The sequence below is a fragment of the Canis lupus genome, chromosome 2 (assembly GCF_003254725.2).
Source record: "Canis lupus dingo isolate Sandy chromosome 2, ASM325472v2, whole genome shotgun sequence".
In the NCBI taxonomy this organism is placed as follows: Eukaryota; Metazoa; Chordata; class Mammalia; order Carnivora; family Canidae; genus Canis; species Canis lupus.
The window spans coordinates 7,294,319-7,316,905 of NC_064244.1; the positions used below are offsets into that span (position 1 = coordinate 7,294,319).

Sequence of the window (22,587 nt, forward strand, 5' to 3'; positions counted from 1 at the left end):
GCACACCACTAAGGGACAAAGCTGGACTTCCAGACCAGGTTTCTAACCCTGAAGTTCATCTGCACTTAACTCTTCTTTACTTACTTTTCTTCACTAATTTTTATTTAAAAATAATGCTGTCTAGGGTACCCGGGTGACTCAGTCAGTTGAGTGTCTGCCTTTGGCTCAGGTCATGATCCCAGGGATCAAGCCTCACATCCCCGCAGAGCAGGGAGCCTGCTTCTTCCTATCTCTCTGCTACGGCTCCCCCTGCTTGTATGCACACACACTCTCTCTCTCTCCTTGTCTCTCGGTCAAATAAATAAATAAAATCTTTAAAAAAAAATGCTCTTTTTGGGGTGCCTGGGTGATCCAGTTGGTTAAGTCTCCAGCTCTTGGTTCCAACTCTGGTCATGATATCCAGGTTGTGATATTGAGCCCTGCATCAGGCTCCACGCTCAGTGTAGAGTTTGTTTAAGCATTCTCTCTCTCTCTCTCTCTAACTCCCTCTCCCTCTGCCCCTCCTTCTGCTCACATGCGTGGGTTCTCTCTCTCTTTCTTAAAAAAAAAAAAATAAATCTGTAAAGGAAATAATACTGTCTTTTAAAAAATAGCTTGACTTATGTAAAGTTGAGAATTAGTAGATAAAATAGGGTATATTTAATATGTTATGAAATTCTGTGGTATTTCTCTGCCTTGAGAAAATTAAAATAAAGAAGTTTGTTCCATATTTGTGAATGCCCAAGGACAAAGAATTCACATAAAAGTCAGGGATAGCCTAAGTTTAGAAGCCCTGAATATCTTATGGGAGCAATCATCACTTATTATCCAATTCTGAATACCTGGCTAGCAGTGGACTCAGAAAGTTCATTGTGTTTAAGGAGGGACTAGTCTTTTGCTTTCTTGGCCTCCTAGGGCCGAGTTTAGCTCTTGTCATTCTAGTTGGTAGCAGGGTCATGGATTAGCCCATGGAGGCCTAGTTAGCTAAAGTATAGCACTTGTAATACCATTTCCACTCATCCAGTCAACCAATCATAAGAACATATTTTATGTGAAAAAAATTTCTTTATAGATCATTTTTGAGAATGCCACCTATATGGGGACATACTACATTTAGTTATTATTTTAATTCAACTGAATGTTATGATTTTTATCATACAGTTTCATTTTTCTCTTAAAACTTATTTTCAAGCACAGTGAGATTACGAAATCCTTTTATGTAAATTTTGTTTTAATGAAATAGAATCCCAGCCTCCAGTGTAATGGTCTGAGTCAAAGCCTAGAACCACTGGAGAGGAAGTAATTGCCAGAATTTTATTCAAACTCCTAAGAGATTCTGTTTTAATGCCAAAATTCTGTGAAACAGTTGAAAGGTTTTGTTGTAATGTTCTTTCCTTTTGGCAATTTAGTGGAATATCTTTTTGCCACTTAATTTTCTGATTATTCTCCTTACCCAAGTTTTCCATTCTATTACATTTCTTATATACTATATATATGTAATGTTCTGTGTTTTAAAATTATTTTTTCTTGATTAGTTTTCTCTATTATGATACAAATAATGTTTACAAGAAAAAGGCCATTAAAGTAGAAAAATACTTTTTAGTGATAATAGTTGATTGTAGATAATTGCTGTCTTGCTGATGTCCTGTTGTCTCTTAAATCTCTGGAGAAGATATTCATAAATAATCAAAATAAGAGCAATTAAAAGTTTGTAATTACTATTATTTCTTTTCTACTTATTCCATGAGTAAAAAAATTCTTAGTAAAAAAAAAAAATTCTTAGTTTTTATTTTTTTATTTTTTATTTTATTTTTTTTTTTATTTATGATAGTCACACACACACAGAGAGAGAGAGAGAGGCAGAGACACAGGCAGAGGGAGAAGCAGGCTCCATGCACCGGGAGCCCGATGTGGGATTCGATCCCGGGTCTCCAGGATCGCGCCCTGGGCCAAAGGCAGGCGCCAAACCGCTGCGCCACCCAGGGATCCCCTATCTTAGTTTAATTCTAGGGAAATTTCCAGTGTTTTACAATGTCTTTATTATTTTGTTAGGTAGGTACTTAAGTAACTGTTGGGTTTCTACTTTGGAGTGAAGATTTATTTAAGCATTAATAGTAGAAAAAAAGTAATTGGGACTATTATAAATTTTCTCACTAGTAAAAAATTGTATTTTGTGATTGTTATTGTTTCTGACAGAACAGCTCTGAGACTATGTTTGACTTTTCTAACCAGTGCTCCTTTTGTGGCAAGAAATAGAAACTTCTCCAAACCACCTCAGGACAGATGTATTAATTCTAAAAAAACCTAACAGGACATCTCCAAATTCAGTGTCAAGAGTGACAGGATACCTGGGGAGCCACAGGCACCAGAATGGGGACCTAGAAAGCTACTAAATGCAGAGAATAACAACAAGTCTTGGCTTTGACTTTCCAAAGACCCAAACTCTGATATTTACTGGAGCATCTACACGACTTTCATAGTTAATTTTGATTATACTTGATTTTCTCATGAGCTGACATCTGTGTAAGGTACAGCCCTCACTGTATCTTTGTTTGTCCTTCCTTTCACATCATAATACTTCCAAATTCCTGAGAGCAAAATCTAATTGGGCCACTTCATCATTTTATGCCAGCTGCACAATACCCACTATGCTTTAGAGATCATTCTTCCATTTAATGAAGAGGTAAATTCTGGAAAGGTGAGAAAATTGGGTGTATTTTTTGCCACTGATTTCCATTAATAGGCAGAAAACCTATTCCCTCAGAATAATATAACACTAAAAAATGTGTTCCACTAAAAAATGGAACACAAATGGAAAATTTGTGGTAAGAGGGAATTCTTATTATGGGCAAGTCCATGGTCTCTAGTGTGGGGGGTAGGGCAGTAGAAGCTTGTTTCATTATTTCTAAAATGTAGCAATGCTAAGTGAGTTCATGGGTCTCTGCTGACATCTTTAGGCATTAACTAAACCCCTTGGGACCCATTTTTAACTGTATTGATTGTTTAAATTATTTGAGTTTCTCTGGTAGATAGGTAAATATACTAAATAGTTACATATTTTTATTAATTTTTAATAGTGCTCAATAGAACATCCACAGGTGTCTGGCATTGTCTTGAAGATACTTTAGGAAGTAAAAATGATGATAATGATGATGATGATGATGATGATAAAGGAGTTGGAGGAGGAGGAGGAAGAGGATGTGGTTGTTGTAGTGTAGGTATGGTAGTAGTGGTGACAGCTGACTTACAAAATGCCAGGCATTGTTTTAGGATTTTGTGTGAATTAACTCATACCTTCTGGGTTGGATACTATCACCTCCATTTTTTAGATGAGGAAACTGAGGCATGAAGTGTTTAAGTAACTAGCAAGGGACAGTATTAGACTACGTACTCAAGCTATCTAGTTCTAGGGTTTCCTCTCAGTTTCTACCATGGCTTCTTAGAAAATTCTATACTCTCACAATTCATCCTTGAAAATGTATAAGAAAGAGGGTTCTGTTCCCTTGAAATGTAGAGTATGAAAAAATCCTAATTCAACTTTCAGATACAGTTGCAGCTAAGCTAATATTAGCATTTCATACTTGTTTTAAAATTTTCTTCATCTTCGTGATTGAACATATTCTGTTGGCTTAAGTCTGTTCAGCTGAAGGATAAGGCAGCATTGCTTTAATATTTGCAGCTGATTTCTATCTTTGATGTGGTTATATTTTTGGTACCTATTGCATCTTGATGACTGATAGAACTTCTTGTGGTATTTTTCACTAATTTTTATGAAATGATAAGGGCACTCAGGTATTTACTAAGGATAAATGAAACATTTGCCTACAGAAGTATTTGTACAGGAGTATTCATAGTTGCCTTGTTCAATCAATAAATACTGGATTCAACTGAATTCATCAACATATGAATAGATAACCAAATGGTGGTATATCCATGCAGTGGAATACACACAGCATGGTGGATCAATCTCAAAAACATTTCTTATATTGAGGTGAAATTCATTCACCATTTTAAAGTGAACAATTCAGTGGCATTTAGTACAGAATTAGTACAGAATTAAAGGACATGTATGAAACATTGTACATCTACCACCTCTATCTAGTTCCGAAACATTTTCATTGCTCCAAAAGGAAGCCCATATCCATTAGGCTGTCATTCACTGTTTTCCCCTCCCCAAAGTCCAGTCTGTTTTCTGTCCCTTTGGATTCACCTATTCTGGATATTTTATATAGCCTTTTTTATATGGCTTCTTCATTTAGTGTAATGCTTCTGAGTTTTGTCCATGTGTGGCCCGTACTGGTAATTCATTCCTGGCTGAATAATATTCCATTGCATTCATTCATTCATTCATTCATGAATGGGATGATGTGGGACTCAATCCCAGGACCTGGGATCACGACCTGAGCCAAAGCCAGACACTCAACCACTGAGCCACCCAGGTGCCCCTCCTTGCATTTGTATATAACAATTTTTTTATCCATTCATCTGTCGGTGGACATTTGCACTGTTTTCACCTTTTGGCTATTGTGATTGATGCTGCTATGAACTTGAGTATGCAAGTATTTGTTTGAGTCCCTGATTTCAAATCTTTGGGGTATATGTCTAGGAGTGGGATTACTGTGTTTTATGGTAATTCTATGTAAAACATTTGGGGAACTGCCAAACTGTTTTTCCACAGCAACCGCATCATTTTTGCATTCCCACCAGCAATGTATGAAGGTCCCAATTTCTCCACATCCTCATCAATGCCTGTTATTTTCCAGTTTTGAATTATAGCCAACCTAGTGAGTGTGAAGTGGGGTCTCATTGTGGTTTTGCTTTGCATTCCCTTAATAACTCGATGTTGAGGATCTTTTCATGTGCTTGTTAGCCACTTGTGTATCTTCTCTAGAGAGATGTCTATTCAAATCCAGTGCTCTGTTTTTTTTTTTTTAATTAGGTTGTTTATCTTTTTGGTTTTTTTTTTATCTTTTTGTTTTTGAGTTGTAAATGTTCTATGTATAGAGAGTGGTTTGTTATCAGATACATGATTTGCATATATTTTCTCTCATTCTGTAGATTGTTTTTTCACTTTCTTGATAATGTTCTTCGATGCACAAAAGTTCTTAATATTGATAAAATCTAATTTATGTACTTTTTCTTTTGTTGCTCCTGGTTTTTCTGTCAAAAACATTTTGATGAATGAAAGAAACCAAGCACAAAAGAGGACAGACTGTCTGATTCCATTTGTATGAGAGGAAAGATGAATCTGAACCAATTCGTGCTTGATTGGGAAGGCACATAAGGGAAGTTTCCAGCCTGATGGAAATGTACTATATCTTGGTTGTGGTGTGGTTACATGGGTTACATTTGTCAAAACTTAGGAAGTGAACATTTAAAATGGGTACATTTTATCATAGGTAAGTTATACCTCATTAAACTTGCTATAAAACAAAGAGGATATAGACAGTTTAGTTAGATTTTCCTCCAGTGTTTAGCTATTTCAACTGATGCAGATGTAGAACGTTCTTATCCATACACTTTTGGGCACATATGTGCTTATTTTTAGTGAGTATATCCATTCAAGAGTGACATTGCCGAGTCATAGGTATGCATATGGTTACATTTAGTAGATACCGCTAAATCGTTTTTCAGTTATTGGACCAATGTATATACTCAGCCACATGGTGTGAGAGTCCCAGTTGTGCCATATCTTCACTAACATTTAATATTTGCAGTTTTTCTATTTTAGTCATTCTAGTGGGTGTACAGTGGTATGGAATATAGGTTAATTTAAATTTCCTGAAAATTATAGGGGTGATTACTTTTTATTTGGTTATTAAGTATCAGTGTTCTTTTTTAAAAAAATAATTTTTTAAGAGTTCTTTAAATATTCTTGATGAGGATTTTATTAGTTATATCTATATCAGGTATCCAGCTGTGACTTGCCTTTCAGTTTCTTTGTAGTAATTTTGATAAAGGCAAGTTCCTAATTTTAATGTAGTCCAATTGTCAGTCTTTCCTTTTACAGCCAATACTTTGAGTCCTAGTTAAGAATTTTTTCTACTGGGATCCCTGGGTGGCGCAGCGGTTTGGCGCCTGCCTTTGGCCCAGGGCGCGATCCTGGAGACCCGGGATCGAATCCCACATCAGGCTCCCGGTGCATGGAGCCTGCTTCTCCCTCTGCCTATGTCTCTGCCTCTCTCTCTCTCTCTCTCTCTCTCTCTCTGTGACTATCATAAATAAATAAAAATTTAAAAAAATATATTTAAAAAAAAAAAGAATTTTTTCTACTATGATCACAAAGATACCCTCCTATGTTATCTACAGGATGCTTTATTGTGTTATCATTCACAATTAAACCTACAGTTTACCTGTAATTATTATTTTACATGTAGTATGAAACCAAGATTAATTTTTTTCCAATATGGATATGCATTTAACCTTACACTATTTTTTTTAAAGATTTTTAAAATTTATTCATGAGAGACACAGAGAGAGAGAGAGAGGCAGAGACACAGGCAAAGGGAAAAGCAGGCTCTATGCAGGGAGCCTGACATGGGACTCGATCCTGGACTCCAGGATCATGTCCTGGGCTGAAGGCAGCGCTAAACCGCTGAGCCACCTGGGCTGCCCTAACCCTACACTGTTTAGTGAACACTCTATACTTTTTTTTACTGCTTTGTCATACCACCTTGATCATAAAATATCTGTAGGTCTGTTTCGGGACTTTCTTCTATTCCAGGGGTTGGCCTGTGCCTCACTTTTGTATACCTTCCAAAGTAAGAACGGTTCTATATTTTTAAAAGATTGTTTTAAAAAAAGAATATGCGGCAGAGACTGCATGTATTCTGCAAAGCCTAAAATATTTACTGTTTGGCTTTTTATACACCCAGCTTGCCAACCTCTGTTCTGTTCCATTGGTCACTTTCTCTGCAGCAAGATTGTGATCTTAATTACTGTAATTACCACGTTCTAAATGTTGCTATTAGGTAGAGTAAGTGTTTCAGTTTTGTTTTTCACAATTGGATTGGCTATTTTTGTCCATTTGCAATATCACAAAGTTTTAGAATCAGTTTTTCAGTTTCTGCACTTAACAAAAAAATCTGTTGGAATTTTAATTGGTTTATATTAATTACAATATTTGATTATTTGAAAACATTTGAAATAATTGAATCTTCTAATCTGTGAACATGGTGTATTTCTCCCATGAATGAATGTTGAATTTGTCTGCATCTTTTGGCATAAACCTTTTATTTTATTTTCCTCTAACCTCTTAATATAGTGAATTATATTGATTTATTTTTCCAACTGTTAAACATTGCATGACTGGACTAAATCAAGCTTGTTCATATTATATGATATTTTTCATATATTGCCAGGTTTGGTTTTGTGTTGTATTTAGGATTTTTGCATCTCTCTGCAGGGATTGGCTTTACCTAAAGGTGGGCCTTAGTTTTTCTGACTTTTGGTTTAATAGTTTGGGTTCTCTGGGAAACAGATGCCATGCTAAGACTGGAACAGATGGCAAGACAGCATTAGACATGGCAGAGATTCATTGGGAGAAATGCCTGTGAAGGATAAAGAAGAAGGGAGCGGAAGATGCAGGGGAAGACTTCAGACCACACTGCAGGTCTGACATCTGTGAGAGAAGAGAAGGAAGGGAGGATTTGGTAGGAAAGATGCCAGACTGCAGCCCAACGTCAGGAGGTTTCTGTGAGGCCACTGAGGAGCTCCCCAAAAAACACTGCCCTTGAGCAGAATCTTGCTTTGTGCCCTAATGGGGAAATATGGCCTCTGTGCGACCACGGTGGATCTAAAGGAGTGGCAGCTGGGGCTTCACTCCGCTGTGTTCCCCACAGCAGATTCTCTCTCAAAGGAAATCTGTACAGCACACCTGCATGCTTGATGTGGCTGGGCTTCTCTTTTTCACCCCTACTCACGCAATTCCTTGGGAGACCCAAGCTGAAAGCTTATGGTGTTTTCCAGACCTTCCTTGTCTGGCCTCAAATAGCCATTTGTGTCCTCCTGGCCCTTTGAGATTGATGGAAGTTCTGTACAGCTCATCAGTCTCTCAGCCATTACTTTGGAAGCAGAAAGTACCTCAACGTTAAAAGCCATGCAAAACATTGAGCTCACTTCTCTGAACTTCCTTCTCTTTGAGATCCTATCCCCCTTTGAGCCCTCTTGCCTTGGAGGCTTTCTGTTACCTATACTTCACATGAATGTTACCTATACTTCATCCAGCTTTTCTGGTTGTTGCTCATAGGTGGAAGAGTTGATTCTGAAACAAGGTAGTTCACCATTGTTAGATTTGGAAATTTTTGTCTGTTTACATTTAATATAATTAATAACATTTATTGTTTAATTTCCTACTTTATTTTGAAGTTTCTGTTTTATCTTGAATTTTTTATATTTTTCTCTCAAGATTAAATAATGTATTGCGGTTCTTTAGTGGTATCATAATATGCAACTTTATCAAAGTCTAGTGCTAGTTAATATTTTATTCTCCTCTGAAACAATATACGGACTTTAGGATATGTTAACTCTACTAATCTTCCTCCTACCTGCAGGTTACTTTTATGTTATGTTGCAATTCTCTTGGGGTTTTTTGTTTTTGTTTTTCCTGAAAAGTCTTTGTTTTACTCTCATTTTTGGAAAAGATTTTGCTGGCTACAAAATTCTATGATGATGTTTTCTTCTAACCTATTGAAGTTAATATCCCACTCTCTTTTGGCTTATATTCTTGCTTATTAATTCATATTTTGGTGTATTGGTTTTATGAAGGCAAACTTTATATCTGCTGTTAAGATTTTCTCCATATCTTTCGTGTTTGGCCCTTTTGTAAATGTGTCTTGGTGAGAATTTGTTTTTGTTTTTCTTGTTTATAATTCATTGAGCTTCTTGTGTCTGTTGGTGGTTGTCATCAGTTTTAGAAAATTTTCAGCTAGCATTTTTTCACATATTATCTGTCTTTCAGTGCTCTCTTCAATTCTTCTGGGGTTCAGTTGAACAAATGTTAGATGTTTTTATTCTGTCCCCCATGGCTCCTAAATTCTCTCTTCCTTCCCTTTTTTCCCCAAATCTTTCTCAGAAGCTGCATTTAGATAATTTCTTTCAATATATATCTAATAATTTTCTTTTTAGCTGTTTGGGTTTTAAATTTTGATTGTTAAAAATTCTTCAGGGAAGGCACCAAAGTATACATGATTGATTGTTATAGCTTTCTCTTTATCATTTTTAGGATTTTTTAAAAGTTTTTTCAAAAATAGTAAACAGTTGTTTTATAATCTGTGTCTGGTAATTTTACTATCAGGAGTCTTTGTGGGTCTGTTTCTCTTTTTTGTTTTTGTTTTTCTGCTGGTTCTAGCTCAGGGTGGGTTTTGTTCTTTGATCTTTGGGGGGTTTTTTGCTTTGTATATTGGACTATTTTGCCTTTGTTGTCCATCAAAAACTACTAGGAATTTTTTGAGATCTAGGATGAAAACGTTGTTTTCAAATAGATTGGTGTTTGCTTTTATACAGAACCAGGTTATTATATTTTTAGGCTGCAAATCTATTTGAAGTTTGGTCCATAGCTACTTCTTAGAGATTGGTTTCCTTCCTCCCCCCACCCCCCTTACTTTGCTTAGCACCTAGGTGTAGCCTTCAGGTTGGTGGGAGCATTATTTCTAGTTACCCTTATTATTAATGTGGGACAATCTCTTAATAGATTCATAACTAGATAGGACTTGGGCTTTTCTTCTGCTTGCTGGGTGGAAGGGACTCCTGTTCAGTCTGGACATATATTATTGATATTAATAGTATTTTGGGATGTAATTTTCTAGCAGCTAGGCTTACATATATATGTACTATGGTTCAAATATAAATTATGCATTCCCCTGTACTAGCTCAATTTGCTAGTACATTGATACTTTATTAAAAGACTTGCTGTCAAAAAATAAAATAAAAGACTTGCTGTCCATATATTGTCTTATTGAAATACCTTTATATCCTATCAATATAGATAAAGATAAAATCAGATTACCAAGTTATTTGTAGTTTGCTCTTATGGGCAATGTCTCCTAATCTAAAAATGTATAAGCTTATATACACACAAATACACACATGAATATACACATGCATACATGTGTACACACAGAGAGAGATAAGTGATTCTGTATTTTGCTATTAACAACTTATCTTCAGTATATTTATTTTATTCCACTCCACTTGATAGGTAGGAAAACATGGGAAATTAGGGCTCCTGGATCTTTTTCTGATTAAATAGAACATGGTCAAAACACTGGGGAGCCTCAGAAATAAAGGACAGTGATAGCAAGGATATATATAAATTTTAAAACTATGGTGTGTATTTTTTTAAAAGATTGAAAGAACTTGATGCTGTGGCTTGCAAAAGAGATGCTGAGGGCATGAAAGTGATAGCTATTCTCCAAATGTTGGGAAGCGTATTTTGTACAAGATGGAATAAATAGATTGTTTGATGCTTCACAGTTAGTTTCTCTCTTCTCTTCTGGAAAATCCCTACTCATATTTTGGAGACAGTTAATCTGAGCAATTGTTCCTGCTATGTGATAAACAAGCAGAGACTCTCTGCCTCCTCCTCCTCCACCTGATCCTGGGAGGTGGTGGCAGCAGCACAGATCTGATATGGGAAAATGCAGAAATAAGTGGGGGCAAATATATTTCTTATCAAAAATTAGTATTAGAGTATGCAAACTGAAATTTTCTTCCATACCCAGACTATTCATTGTATTTATGAAAACAGTGTTTTTATGTATTACTTTAAGAACAAAGATCATTAAGGAAGGAAATTGTCCTTTATTGTTTAATTTTCAGGGCCTAGTATGTACCTGGTAGTAGCTCAGATGTTGTTGAGTCAATGCTCTGGATGAACCAACCTTAACTTGGCACTGTTCCGACATGACTCTTTCCCAAGCTGCACAACTCAGCATGTTCATGTCTGTACCACTGCTGTCCAGGAAGAAAATTATTGTCTCCTGCCTTCCTTCCTTTCTTTCACCTCTCTCGCTTTTAACATGAAATGTCAGACATTTTTTAAGTTTAGAGATGTGACATAGCCACTAAGTGTGTAAGCTCAGGCAGCAGTAACAAAAATACTGTAATCCTGAATGTCAGTAGGAATTTGGCAAACCGTTTTGTAAAATACACTGGTCAGGTGGTTAAGTTAGATGAGAGTTTAAAAAATATATATATCTGGCTCAGTCAGTAGAGCATATGACTCTTGATCTTGGGGTCGTGAGTTCAAGACCCATGTTGGGTGTGGAGCTTACTTGAAAGTAAAAATAAATAGGGCAGGGCACCTGGGTGGTTCAGTCCGTTAAATGTCTGCCTTTAGCTCAGGTCATGATCCCAGGGTCCTGGGATGGAGCTCCATGTTGGGCTCCCTGCGTGGTGGGGAGTTTGCTTCTCCTTCTCCCTTTGTCCCTTCCTCCCATTTTGTGCTCTGTCTCACTCCAATAAATAAATGAAACCTTTGGGGAAAAAAATAGAAGATAGGTTGATATCTGCTGGGTAAGGCAAAAATAAACTTTTAAAAAATTCTTTTGGGGGCAGCCCAAAAAAAGAATTCTTTTGGGGTGGCTCAGCAGTTTAGTGCCGCCTTCAGCCCAGGGCCTGATCCTGGAGACCCGGGATCAAGTCCCTCCTCAGGCTCCCTGCATGGAGCCTGCTCCTCCCTCTGCCTGTGTCTCTGCCTCTCTCTCTCTGTGTGTCTCATGAATAAATAAATAAAATCTTTAAAAAATAATAATAATTCTTTTGAAAAAAATAAATAAAAAAATATATATCTAACTTCACTTTAAAAGTTCCAGGAAACCATTTTTACAGTAATCTAAAATGAAAGGAATTTGATTGGATTAAGTAGGTACTGTCAGAAATCCAATTTTTTGGAGTTGGTTTTAAGACTTTGAAAGGCATGAAGTTACTTTGGTAGTCAAGACAATCAATGCAACTTTTAAAGTTTCTGGAAGTATTCTAAAAGCATTCTAAAAATAAATATGAAATCTAGAGTCTCAGCTAATTAGAAATAGGGCTATTCAGATGAAAAAGTCAAGGAAAGTACACAGTTGGAGTAGTAGTAATGTTCTAGGCTTTTCTCTGAAAAAACTTCTCTATAGAAAATGTTGCAGAGGTGACCCTGTAATTAGGTGATTTTGAGCTGTCTTTTCCCAGCTGCTGTATGACTTAAGACTTTGATCACAGACACCATCTGGCCGGATAGTCCCCTTTTTTTTCCTGATTGCTCTTCAGCTAGTCTACATTCAAAGTATGTGGTTCATAGAGGCAGCTAATAAGTTAATTGGGATAGTTATGTCCCTGTTTTCAAAGTTAAACATAATTTTCCAGAACAGAAATATTTGTATATGAATGCTACGTAATATTAAATCTAGAAATCTATTTCCTGTTGTTTATTCATTCACTTAGCAAACATTTGTTGAGTCACTACTACAAGTAAGCCACTAATCTCATTGCTGGAAAGGGAGAAGTACGGCTTCTAACCTGGCTTTCTTCGGGTAGTTGTTCACATGTGACCTGTTAGAGAGGACTTGTCTGACCATATCATGAAAATAGTATTACAGCCCTGCCTTTCACCCTTCCTCCCCTTCTCGGCTCTGTTTATTATACTCCCTAACACTTATCACCGTATCTCATGCTATTTATTTCTTGTCAAACATTTTCTGCCTCAATTGGAATGTAGAACAGGAACTTTATTTTGTTATTTTGGCTTAAAACTCAAAACCGTTCCTGGCATGTATATATATATGTAAAGAACATATATGTAAAATAAAGGCTCTGGCTTCAAGAATCCCCTACTCTGATGGAGGATGAAAGTGTAGAATAATTACATACATGCAACAGTAGAGGTGTGTACAGTTGTGGCAGGACCACTGCACAGGGAGTCATCATTTAAGCAGCAGGGAAGGGTCTCAGGTGGGATGTCCTTTGCACTATTTTTTTTTAAAGATTTATTTATTTATTTATTTATTTATTTATTTATTTATTTATGAGAAACACACACAGAAAGAGAGAGAGAGAGGCAGAGACACAGGCAGAGGGAGAAGCAGGCTCCACGCAAGGAGCCTGATGTGGGACTCGATCCCCGGTCTCCAGGATCACACGCCGGGCTGCAGGTGGCGCTAAACTCCTGCGCCACCGGGGCTGCCCTCCTTTGCAGTATTGACAGGTGAATAGGATATCATCAGGAGGAAGGAAGACCAGTGTTCTAGAATAGATTTCAGAGATATCTGGAAGTTATATCTGCCCAGATTTGGTGGTGGGACTTGAGTGTGAATTTTATGTCACCAAGTAAGGATGATTTCTGGAGGAATATGCTTAGCTTCTCTGGCATGAATGAGTGGATAGATGGAGGGACCATTAGCTGCAGGATTCTGGAGGGGGAACATATCTGCCTCCTTCCTCTGAGGAAATGGGTTTAGTTTGGGATAAGTTGCATTTCTGATGCCTGTAAAATGTTCAGTACCTGGTTAAAAATTTGGCTGTGGATCCCATAGGGAAAGGTGGGGTTGAAAATAGATTTGGAAGTCATTGTTATATATGCGCTGATTAAGTCCTAGGTGTAAATGAAACCATGCCCAGAGAGCATGAAAACAGAGGATAAAGATAGGGCCCTATGGAAGGTAAACATCTAAGAATCAGAAAGGAAGTCTGAGAATAAGTTGTGGAAGGTGAAGACAACCAGGAGGAGTTGCTGACCTGCTAAGTAAGAGGTGGTCATTTTAAGGGGAGAGGAGATAACTATCCTTTGCATAGAGATTTGGATGAAGACTAAAAAGGATACTGTTGGACCTAGTTTGACAAGCAGCACACTGGTAAAGTTACTGAGAATAGTTTCAGTAGAGTGAGCGGAGGGGATACAGAAACCAAGTATCGTGGGTTGGAACATAAATTAGAGCAGGGAAACTTAATGAGGATGGGAATGGGGTGGGTGGGAAGTTTTGCTTGTATCCCCAAGGGGATACTTGTCAGTGTTGGAGAAACCCTGAATTAGAAGTAAAGAAATAAGGATACGATATGGACTATTCTTCAAAAGTATGAAAAGGAAGGGAAGGAAAATAAGAGATGGTAGCTATGTGGAAGGACAGGGAGAAGTTTTGCTGTTCTTTTAAGTACAGGAAGCTACTGTATGTCTCTGAGAATATGTATGTCTGTCCAGTGAAGGGAAGAACAGAGATTGACTGAAGTTTTACACATGAGAGGAGACCGTGAGGGAAACAGTCTTGAGGGAAGCAGGTGACTAAATCCTTACTTAAGGTAAAACAAAAGGAAGTAAGGATGGGCAAAGATTAAAAAAAAAAAAAATCAGGATACAACAGTTGAAGTGTACTGTGCCATAAAAGAAAAGGTTATCCAGATAGTGTGAGGGAATCAGGATGGACCAGCAAGTTCAAGAAGCTCATTAAGTTTGGAACAGCAACCGTGAAGGAATGGGAATTAAAACATAAGCAAGAGACTTGAGTGAGCCGTATCGAGAACTTAGCTGAACTCAGAAACTATAAATCAGTGGGTTATGGGATTTGCAGTTTTGTTCAACTGAAATAGTAGGCCAAGCAGAGGAACAGAGTGGGTGCACGGATGGAATTCTCCATAGTTGGAGATTGGCAAGCTGAATGCTTTGGAAGGTCAGGGGGCAGGGAAGGAAGTTGAAGTTGTTGGTGAATCTTGTTGCAGTATTGGTCCGTGGGTAATCTTAGTAAGTAAGAAAGAAAGTGATTTCTGGAGGGAGCCTGACAAATCTTGAAGAATAGGGAGGGCTAAAGGAAATGGAAGGTCTTTTTTTTTTTTTTAATTCATGAGAGAGACACACACACACACACACACACACACACACACACACAGAGGCAGGGACACAGGCAGAGGGAGAAGCAGGCTCCACACAGGAAGCCCGATGTGGGACTTGATCCGGGAACTCTGAGATCACACCCTGAGCTGAAGGCAGCTGCTCAACTGTTGAGCCACCCAGGTGCCCCGGAAGATCTTGATAAAAGCAAAAACCAAGTGGAATTCGTTAAGGGGTCCAGCGATGGTAAGGTCTGAGATGGAAAGATAGTTGCTGGTGGTTAGAACACTGGAACAAATTTTCCTGGGTTTGGGAGAAATTAAAATCCAGCACAACAGGAATGGCAGGGCTGTGAATCCACACGTGAGACATACTTGGTGAAATTCCTGAAACTTGAGAGAGAGAGAGAGAGAGAAATGATGCTGCATAAACTTCAAATACTGGAGAGGGCAGATCCCAGGACTGTTTTGCTCATTGCAGGATAATCGGCACCTGGCACATTTACAAGCTCTGTAAATATTTGTTGAATGAATAACACTCTTCCAGAGTCTGTCTTGCCTAAGTCATTAATCATGCCAGAAAATTTTGACTCGTGTCTGACACCTAGCGGTACTTTACTCAAACTACTATTAAGTGGCCACTATTAAGTAGCCCCATCTACTGTTTGAGGGAGATTCTACAGGTCAGTTGCAATGCAACTTTGTTCCTTAAACAAATCCTTACTTGGTTTTGGGCGGTTCTACTATTGACATTTGCCAGAGCTGTAATTTGGTAAGTCAGCAGTAAATATTCATTGATCGTCTACTGTGTGCCAGGCACTGTTCCATGTGCTGGAGTTTTTCATGTATTGTATGTTCTCCTGTGTGTGTGTGATCTCACTGATTTGAATACGTAGGCAGAGCATTCCATTGGGAATGGTTAACTTGATGGGAAACTTAATCTAGGGTTCTGTTGTGATTTCATATGTGAAACCTCTCTAAATTTGTTTCATAGCTTTTGGTGCTGTCTTTTCTATGTTGTGACATACTGCTTTTCGTTGATGCTAAGTAGGCATTTAGGAGGATGAAAGTAGAAGGCAAGATTGTGTTTGTTGTCAGTTTATACTTATCTACACTGTGGAGAATACCACATACTATGGAGAAATCTGGGATTGTTTTATCTTTCCTTAAGAAAAAGTAAAGTTCCTATTTGCTGGTGATGCATACTGCAGTATTTAAAGTATTTATGAATGTCCCTGGATGCTCTCTCTCTCCCTTTAAAATAAGTAAGTAAAAAATAAATTAATTAATTAAATTAAAAAATAAAGTAAATAAGTAAATCTTAAAAACAAAAGGGGGTAGGGGACGTGCCTGGGTGGCACAGTCCCTTAAGCATCAGGCTCTTGGTTTCAGCTCAGGTCTGATCTCAGGGTGGTAAGATCAAGTCCCAAATCGGGTTCTACACCTAGCATGAAGTCTGCTTGAGTTTCTCTTTCCCTCTTCCTTCTCCCCCTCCCAGCCTGCATGCTCTCTCTCTGTCTCAAGTAAATAAAGAAATCTTAAAGTATTGATGAATGAATTGACATGATATCTGAGATTTATTTTAAAACACTTCAGGAAGAAAAAGTGAGTAGGAGTAAAATAAGATTGACAAAGTTTTTTTAGTTATTTAAGTTATGTTCATGGGTTTTTATTCTGTTTTGTCTACTTTTGTATATGTTGGACATTTTCCACAATAAAAAGTAAGCAAAAATAATTAGCTGGGTGTGGGTTGAAAGTTTATCATGATTAAGTTATATAATGATATCATGACGTTCTTTTTAATACTTAACAGATTTTTAAAAATTTTATTTTGCTCCATCTGATATTACTTGAAGATCAGATTGAGTAGAGGATATGAGTTTGCTTATAGATAGAATTTGACTGAGACCCAACAGGCAACATCCTACAATGTCCAGAGGCTATTGGAATTTTGAGTTTGAAGCTCATAATTGTTGGAGCTGTAGATTAGAGGCTTGGGAGATATAATTTTAAAGTATTAGCCATCCCTCTGGAAATGAGAACATCTTTAGTAGAAATCTGGGAATACCTAGATTTAATAAACTAGCATATATTTATATTTTTTAATTAGTGCTTCTGCTATAACCAAAGGAAATGGAGTACCCAGTAATCTGCCATACCAGTCTTTTAAAGTTGGATGCTGCTTCATAATGATATTTATGGATTTTTTGGTTGTTAGTGTGTCTCTGTTAGGCTCTTAGGATAATTATGTATGCCATCAGCAAGCCAAACCTTCAAAATAAAGATTAGCAGTCTGTTTCCAACAATTAAGAAATACTTACAAAATATTTCAGGCAAACAGAAAATATAGGGGGAAAACGTAACTTCCAAATGCTTGCCACCTATCTTTGTCAGGTTAGCATTTTAGCGTCCTTCCTCCCAGTCCTGACCCCATCCCACCTCACCCCAATGGTTATAAGTATGATTGAGGCCATAACTCTTCACCTATTCTCTTTCCCCAGAGGTAATCCTAGCCTGGGTTTGATATTTATTTCTCGTTTGTTTTCTGCCTTAAAAGATTCATAATTCCTAACTTTTGCACAATAAATTCTTCTTCATGCCCTATTTTCCCCCCCTGTGGCAATCTGTTACCCATCAAAAAGAAGTTGAGGTCATTTTTCATTATTTAGACTTAACTTTGATATCTATTTCAATCTACATTGTGGTTTCACTTATTTTTTGGTCTGAAAACTAAATATCAATTTCCATAAACCATTTAATTGATTTTCTTTGAATAATTAATGCTTGGAGCTTTAATGCTCTATTATGTGATGTATCTCTTTAGTTTTCCACATTTGTGGAGAGTATCCTTCTTCCATGGCTTATATAACTTTCATATGAAGCCCAGTTTAATTTCAGTGGCTTTCTCTTGTGTAGACTTTTTTTTACAACAAAGAAATCAATTAAAAGAATACTTTAAAAAATTAACTGTCATTATAAAAGAGAAGATTAGTTCCATTTAAAAAAAATTGTTCAGTAGCATCTTCAGAAACTCAGAAGGAAGAAGCCAAAAAGGTTAATAATCTCAGTGACAGCCATTATTTTTTTTTCTTGCTTTGTTTTTGTTTAAAACATGGGAGGGTATTTCTTTGTATAAGGTATGTATTTGTTCACTCTGTTAATAAATATTTTCCTATTGCCCCCAGAACTATAGCATTCCCTGACTTATACCTATCTACTTTTCTGTGGATATTCTTTACAGGGTCCTCTTTATAAGTGGCATACTTCAAAACTGTCACTTTTTTTTTTTTAAAGATTTCATTTATTTAAGAAATAGCACAAGTTGGGGGGAAGAGCAAAGGGAGAGGGAGAAGCAGACTCCCTGCTGAGCAGGGAGCCCAATGCAGGGCTCAATCCCAGGAAAAAGGCGACACTTAACCAACTGAGCCACTCAGGCGCTGCAAAATTGTCACTTCTTAAAATAATCCATTTGCTTGAGTCTGTTTGCTTTTATTCTAAGTTTAGATTTTGAAATAATTTAAATGTTGGCAATGTTTTGGGCTTTAGCATTCTCTAAAGGAGAGGGTCGTTTACAGATTTAAATAATCTTTTTTAACTGACAAAGCCCACAGGCCTAGGGATGTAGTCCTCTGGTTTCAATACCAGTTTCTTTGAAAATAAGTATTGTGTAGTTCATGTCAGAGTTACTGGAAATTTTTTAGTACAGTCTCATATTTTTGTCTACCTTCTTTTTTTTAAGAGTTCTTTAGTCTTTGGTTTGTATTCCTCAATTTCTTCATAATATAGCAGTTGGATTTATAGAGATACTCCTTCAACCAGTATTTAATTAAGCACTTGCAGAGTGACAAGCACCCCAGCCTCAATTATCCCTGATCTGTATGTAAACCTTCCAAAGGTTTATTATCAGACTAGCACAGTAATAACATTTATTAAATACCTACTTGAATTAGACATTATATAAGCATTTTAATGGATTATCTCTTTTAATCCTCACAACAACATTGCCAGGTGGGAATATATTACCATCATCCTCATTGTGCAGAGGAGTTCACTGTAACACAAGTAAAACATTTGTCTAAAATCATTTGGAGGTAAGGTTGCCAGATAAAATACAGGATACCCAATTAAATTGAACTAATTTTTGCAACATTTGATAACCTTCCTTGAAGATAAATGGCAGAGCTAGGATTTTAAACTATGTAATCTGTTTAAAAGGCTCAAGCTGTTAACTACTGCATTATCCTGCCTGTGGAGAATAGAAGTCACAGCTACCTGGATATTCATCCAGTATTTAGATGGCAAGTACTACCTGCACATAGTTTGTTCATTCATCCCTTTCTTCCTTCGTCTCTTCTTCGTTCCTTCCTCGTTATTTTTCTCCCAAGTGATTATATTTACTATAATGTGAAAGTATGTGGGGTTTTTTTTTCTGATTTCAAAATAGTATTCAACTTTAAGTAAAGTCACATATGGGATCTCTGTCTACTTGTTAAGTCTTTGCTAATTATATGTTAAATAGCATAAGATGGAATGTTTTCTGTACCTGGCCATTTTAGCTGCTGTCATTTAGCCATTTAGATTATTCAGATTGTCGTCGTTTTACTTCTTTTCTCAAATACAGAAAGATTTATGTATGTGTGCTAAAAAGACACATTTTCCTTTTCTCTGACAAGGTCAAGGAAATAACACTTGAATAAAAACAGTTCTTTGAAGCACTTCCTATGAGTTCTCAAAAAATGAGAAATTATAAAACATGGATATAGAATTAAAAGAGGCTTTTTACTAGGAATTGCCGGCGAAGCTATCTGGCCCTACCGGATGATAATACAGGAAAGTAAAGAATTGTTTTTCTTCGTGAATTACCACAGTTCAGGATCAGACTTTTAAATGTGCATATTCAGAAATCATTGACTTAAAAAATTAAAGACGAGATGGAATAACACATTTTAAACTTGAAATTTTTGATTCCATTTCCAGTAGAATATATTAAAAAGAAGATACTTTTTAAAATTATCCTTTCTTTAAAATTTTTTAAAAATTTTAATTGAAATATAGCTGACAGAATAGTAAATTAGTTTCAGGTGCACAACACAGTGATTTGACATCTATATACATTATGAAGTGCTTGCTGTGATACATGTCATCACCACCTATCACACACAAAGTTACCACAATATTATTGATCATATTCTCTATGCTGTGTTTTTCATCCCCATGACTTACTTATTTTATAGCTGGAAGTTTCTACCTCTTAGTCCTCTTCACCTATTTCACCCACCCTCAGCCTCTCTCCCCTCTGTCAACCATGTTTGTTCTCTGAATTTATGAGTGTTTCTTTGTTTTGTTATTTAGATTCCACATATAAATGAAACCATGTGGTATTTGTCTTTCTCTGTTTTATAAAGAGAGGACACTTTTAAAAAATATTTTTATTTAAATTCAATTTAGTTCACATATAGTGTATTATTAGTTTCAGAGGTAGAATTTAGTGATTCATTAGTTGCATATAATACCCAGTGCTCATTACATCATGTGCCCTCCTTAATGCCCATCAGTTAGCCCCTACCCCTCTACCTCCCCTCTAGCAACTCTCAGTTTGTTTCCTATAGTTAAAGAATCTCTTATGATTGTCTCCCTCTCGTGTTCATCTTATTTTTCCTTCCCTTCCCCTGTGTTCGTCTGTTTTTATTTCTTAAATTCTACATATGAGTGAAATCATATGGTATTTGTCTTTCTCTGATTGACTGATTTCGCTCAGCATAATACCCTCTAGTTCCATCCATGTCATTGCAAATGGCAAGATTTCATCCTTTTTGATGGCTGAATAATATTCCTGTGTGTGTGTGTGTGTGTGTGTGTGTGTGTACACACACAATCTTTTGGTGGACATCTGAACTCTTTCTATATTTTAGCTATTGTGGACATTGCTGCTATAAACATTGGGATGTATGTGCCCCTCTGAATCACTATGTTTGTATCCTTTGGGTAATACTTCTCTTAAAGACACACCTTAAAATTAATAAGCCAAGTATTTAACTTAGGATCAGAAAATATGGAAATTAAAATGAAGTATATTTTTTAGTGAAACCTGCCTGTAATTAAGGGTTATCAGTTTTCTGTTGTTTAGAAGGAATTGGATAATATCTAAGTAGTAATAGTAAGTCAGATTTTAGACAAAGTTCAGAAAGAAAAGTGACAGCAAGAATCAAAAGTAGTTCTCAGCAGATGTGATGGTTTTTGCTGTCAGATTGTCCCCATTTTAATCTGTTCCACCTTCAAATGTTTTCACGCATAGTGTGTTGAAAGATTTGTCAATGACAGTGTCTCTGATTTTATCATGTCAGTCTCTGAAGAATTAATATTTTTTTATAGAAATTAAATCAAAATTATTTTGGACAACTTCTATTATGTATAAGTGAAATTTTCTATCAGAATTTTCAGAATTTACTACATTGCCGCCCAGCCAACTCTCAGTGTTTTTATAGAGTTCATTAAAGTCATTTACATTTTGTATTTTTAAATAAAAGTATGGTATAATCACCTTTTGGACGTAATAGACTAGAAGACATTAATGAGGAAAATCTTTCTTCTTTTATTATATAAGTCCATGAAAGCAATGATTTGATTCAACAAAACTTACTAAACCTTCAAATCTCTAGCTAAGAAGAAACAGATGATTTTCTTTAAATGCCAGTTCTTATAAATGTTGAGTTGGCTACAGAGAGACCTAGCCAAAAATAATTGAATTTTAAGTGACTGATACTGAAAAGAAACTTTTTTTTTCTATTCAAAGTAATTATAAGTGACTGCCTGTATTCAGTAAAGTTTGGCAAATGAATAAATAGTTTAATTATTTTTGAAATAACTGAGAACACTGTGTTTGGATTCGGACCTGAGTTCAAATCCCTACTCTGCCTCTTTTTAAGTTACTTAGTCTGTTTCCTCTTACTTGCATATATCTTGTAGGCTTATTATGAGAATTAAACTAAATAATAAATTTATTCACTCATTGAATATTTTTTGAATGCCACTTCTGTGCTAGGCATCATTCTAGGTACTCTGGATATCAGAGAACATGACAAAAATCCCTGTTCTTCATTTTAGTGGGAGAGACAAACAACCAAAATGCAAGCAAATAAAAACATATTTTTAAGTAGTGAGTGATAAATTCTATGAAGAAAAATAAAGCTTGGCACATCCAGGAAGTCGCTCCTGCTTTTTATCATAATTTTCAAAGTACAGCAGAAACCTTGTCTGTCTTGGTTTACCAATTAACATATTGCTCTGTCTGCTTTATCTGCCTGTCCACATGTCTAGGGATGGTCTCTTGGTTTATTTTTTCCCTCAAACCATTTGAAAATTAAGTTGCAGATAGAATTATAATTATAGAAATATGATAATACAATACAGTGATACAATCATAACAATTAGTCCCTGACTCCTTTAACAAACATCTCTTAAGAATTAGATATTCTTCATGGTAGGGATTTAACTGACATTAGTTCTTTTTTTCCTCCAAAGCCTCACAGAGAAAGTAGTCATGGCTATCATAGCTAATCTGAAATGACAAAAGGATTTATAATATTTTCATGTTATCTGAATATAGAAGGCCATATAAAGTTTCTTTGGGAAGATATCTGATACATATTTATAGGCTTCTAAATTGTATAATAGATACTTTGCAAGTGTGTTTTTATTACCTTTCAAGTTTTTCATTCTTACAGACATAAAATATGGTACTAGTTTTCATTTGAGCACTGTGTAGAGTGCAAATGTACATTTGCTGAGGAATTATAACTGGAGTAACCA

General features: G+C 36.3%; 1 protein-coding gene and 1 long non-coding RNA gene across 9 annotated transcripts in view; one reads left to right on the plus strand and one right to left on the minus strand.

The window, feature by feature from the left end:
* The window catches only part of ARHGAP21 (Rho GTPase activating protein 21), a 136,523-nt gene that overhangs the window by 60,965 nt on the left and 52,971 nt on the right, over positions 1 to 22,587 (plus strand). The window lies entirely within an intron of this gene.
* The window catches only part of LOC125753414 (uncharacterized), an 81,640-nt gene that overhangs the window by 22,360 nt on the left and 36,693 nt on the right, over positions 1 to 22,587 (minus strand). The window contains exon 6 of one of the 3 annotated variants that reach the window (XR_007405180.1): positions 14,679 to 22,336. The exons of the other annotated variants lie outside the window; for them this stretch is intronic. This is a non-coding gene — a long non-coding RNA (uncharacterized LOC125753414). Of the gene's footprint in view, positions 1 to 14,678; positions 22,337 to 22,587 lie in introns of those variants that run through there. 3 annotated transcript variants of the gene reach the window in all.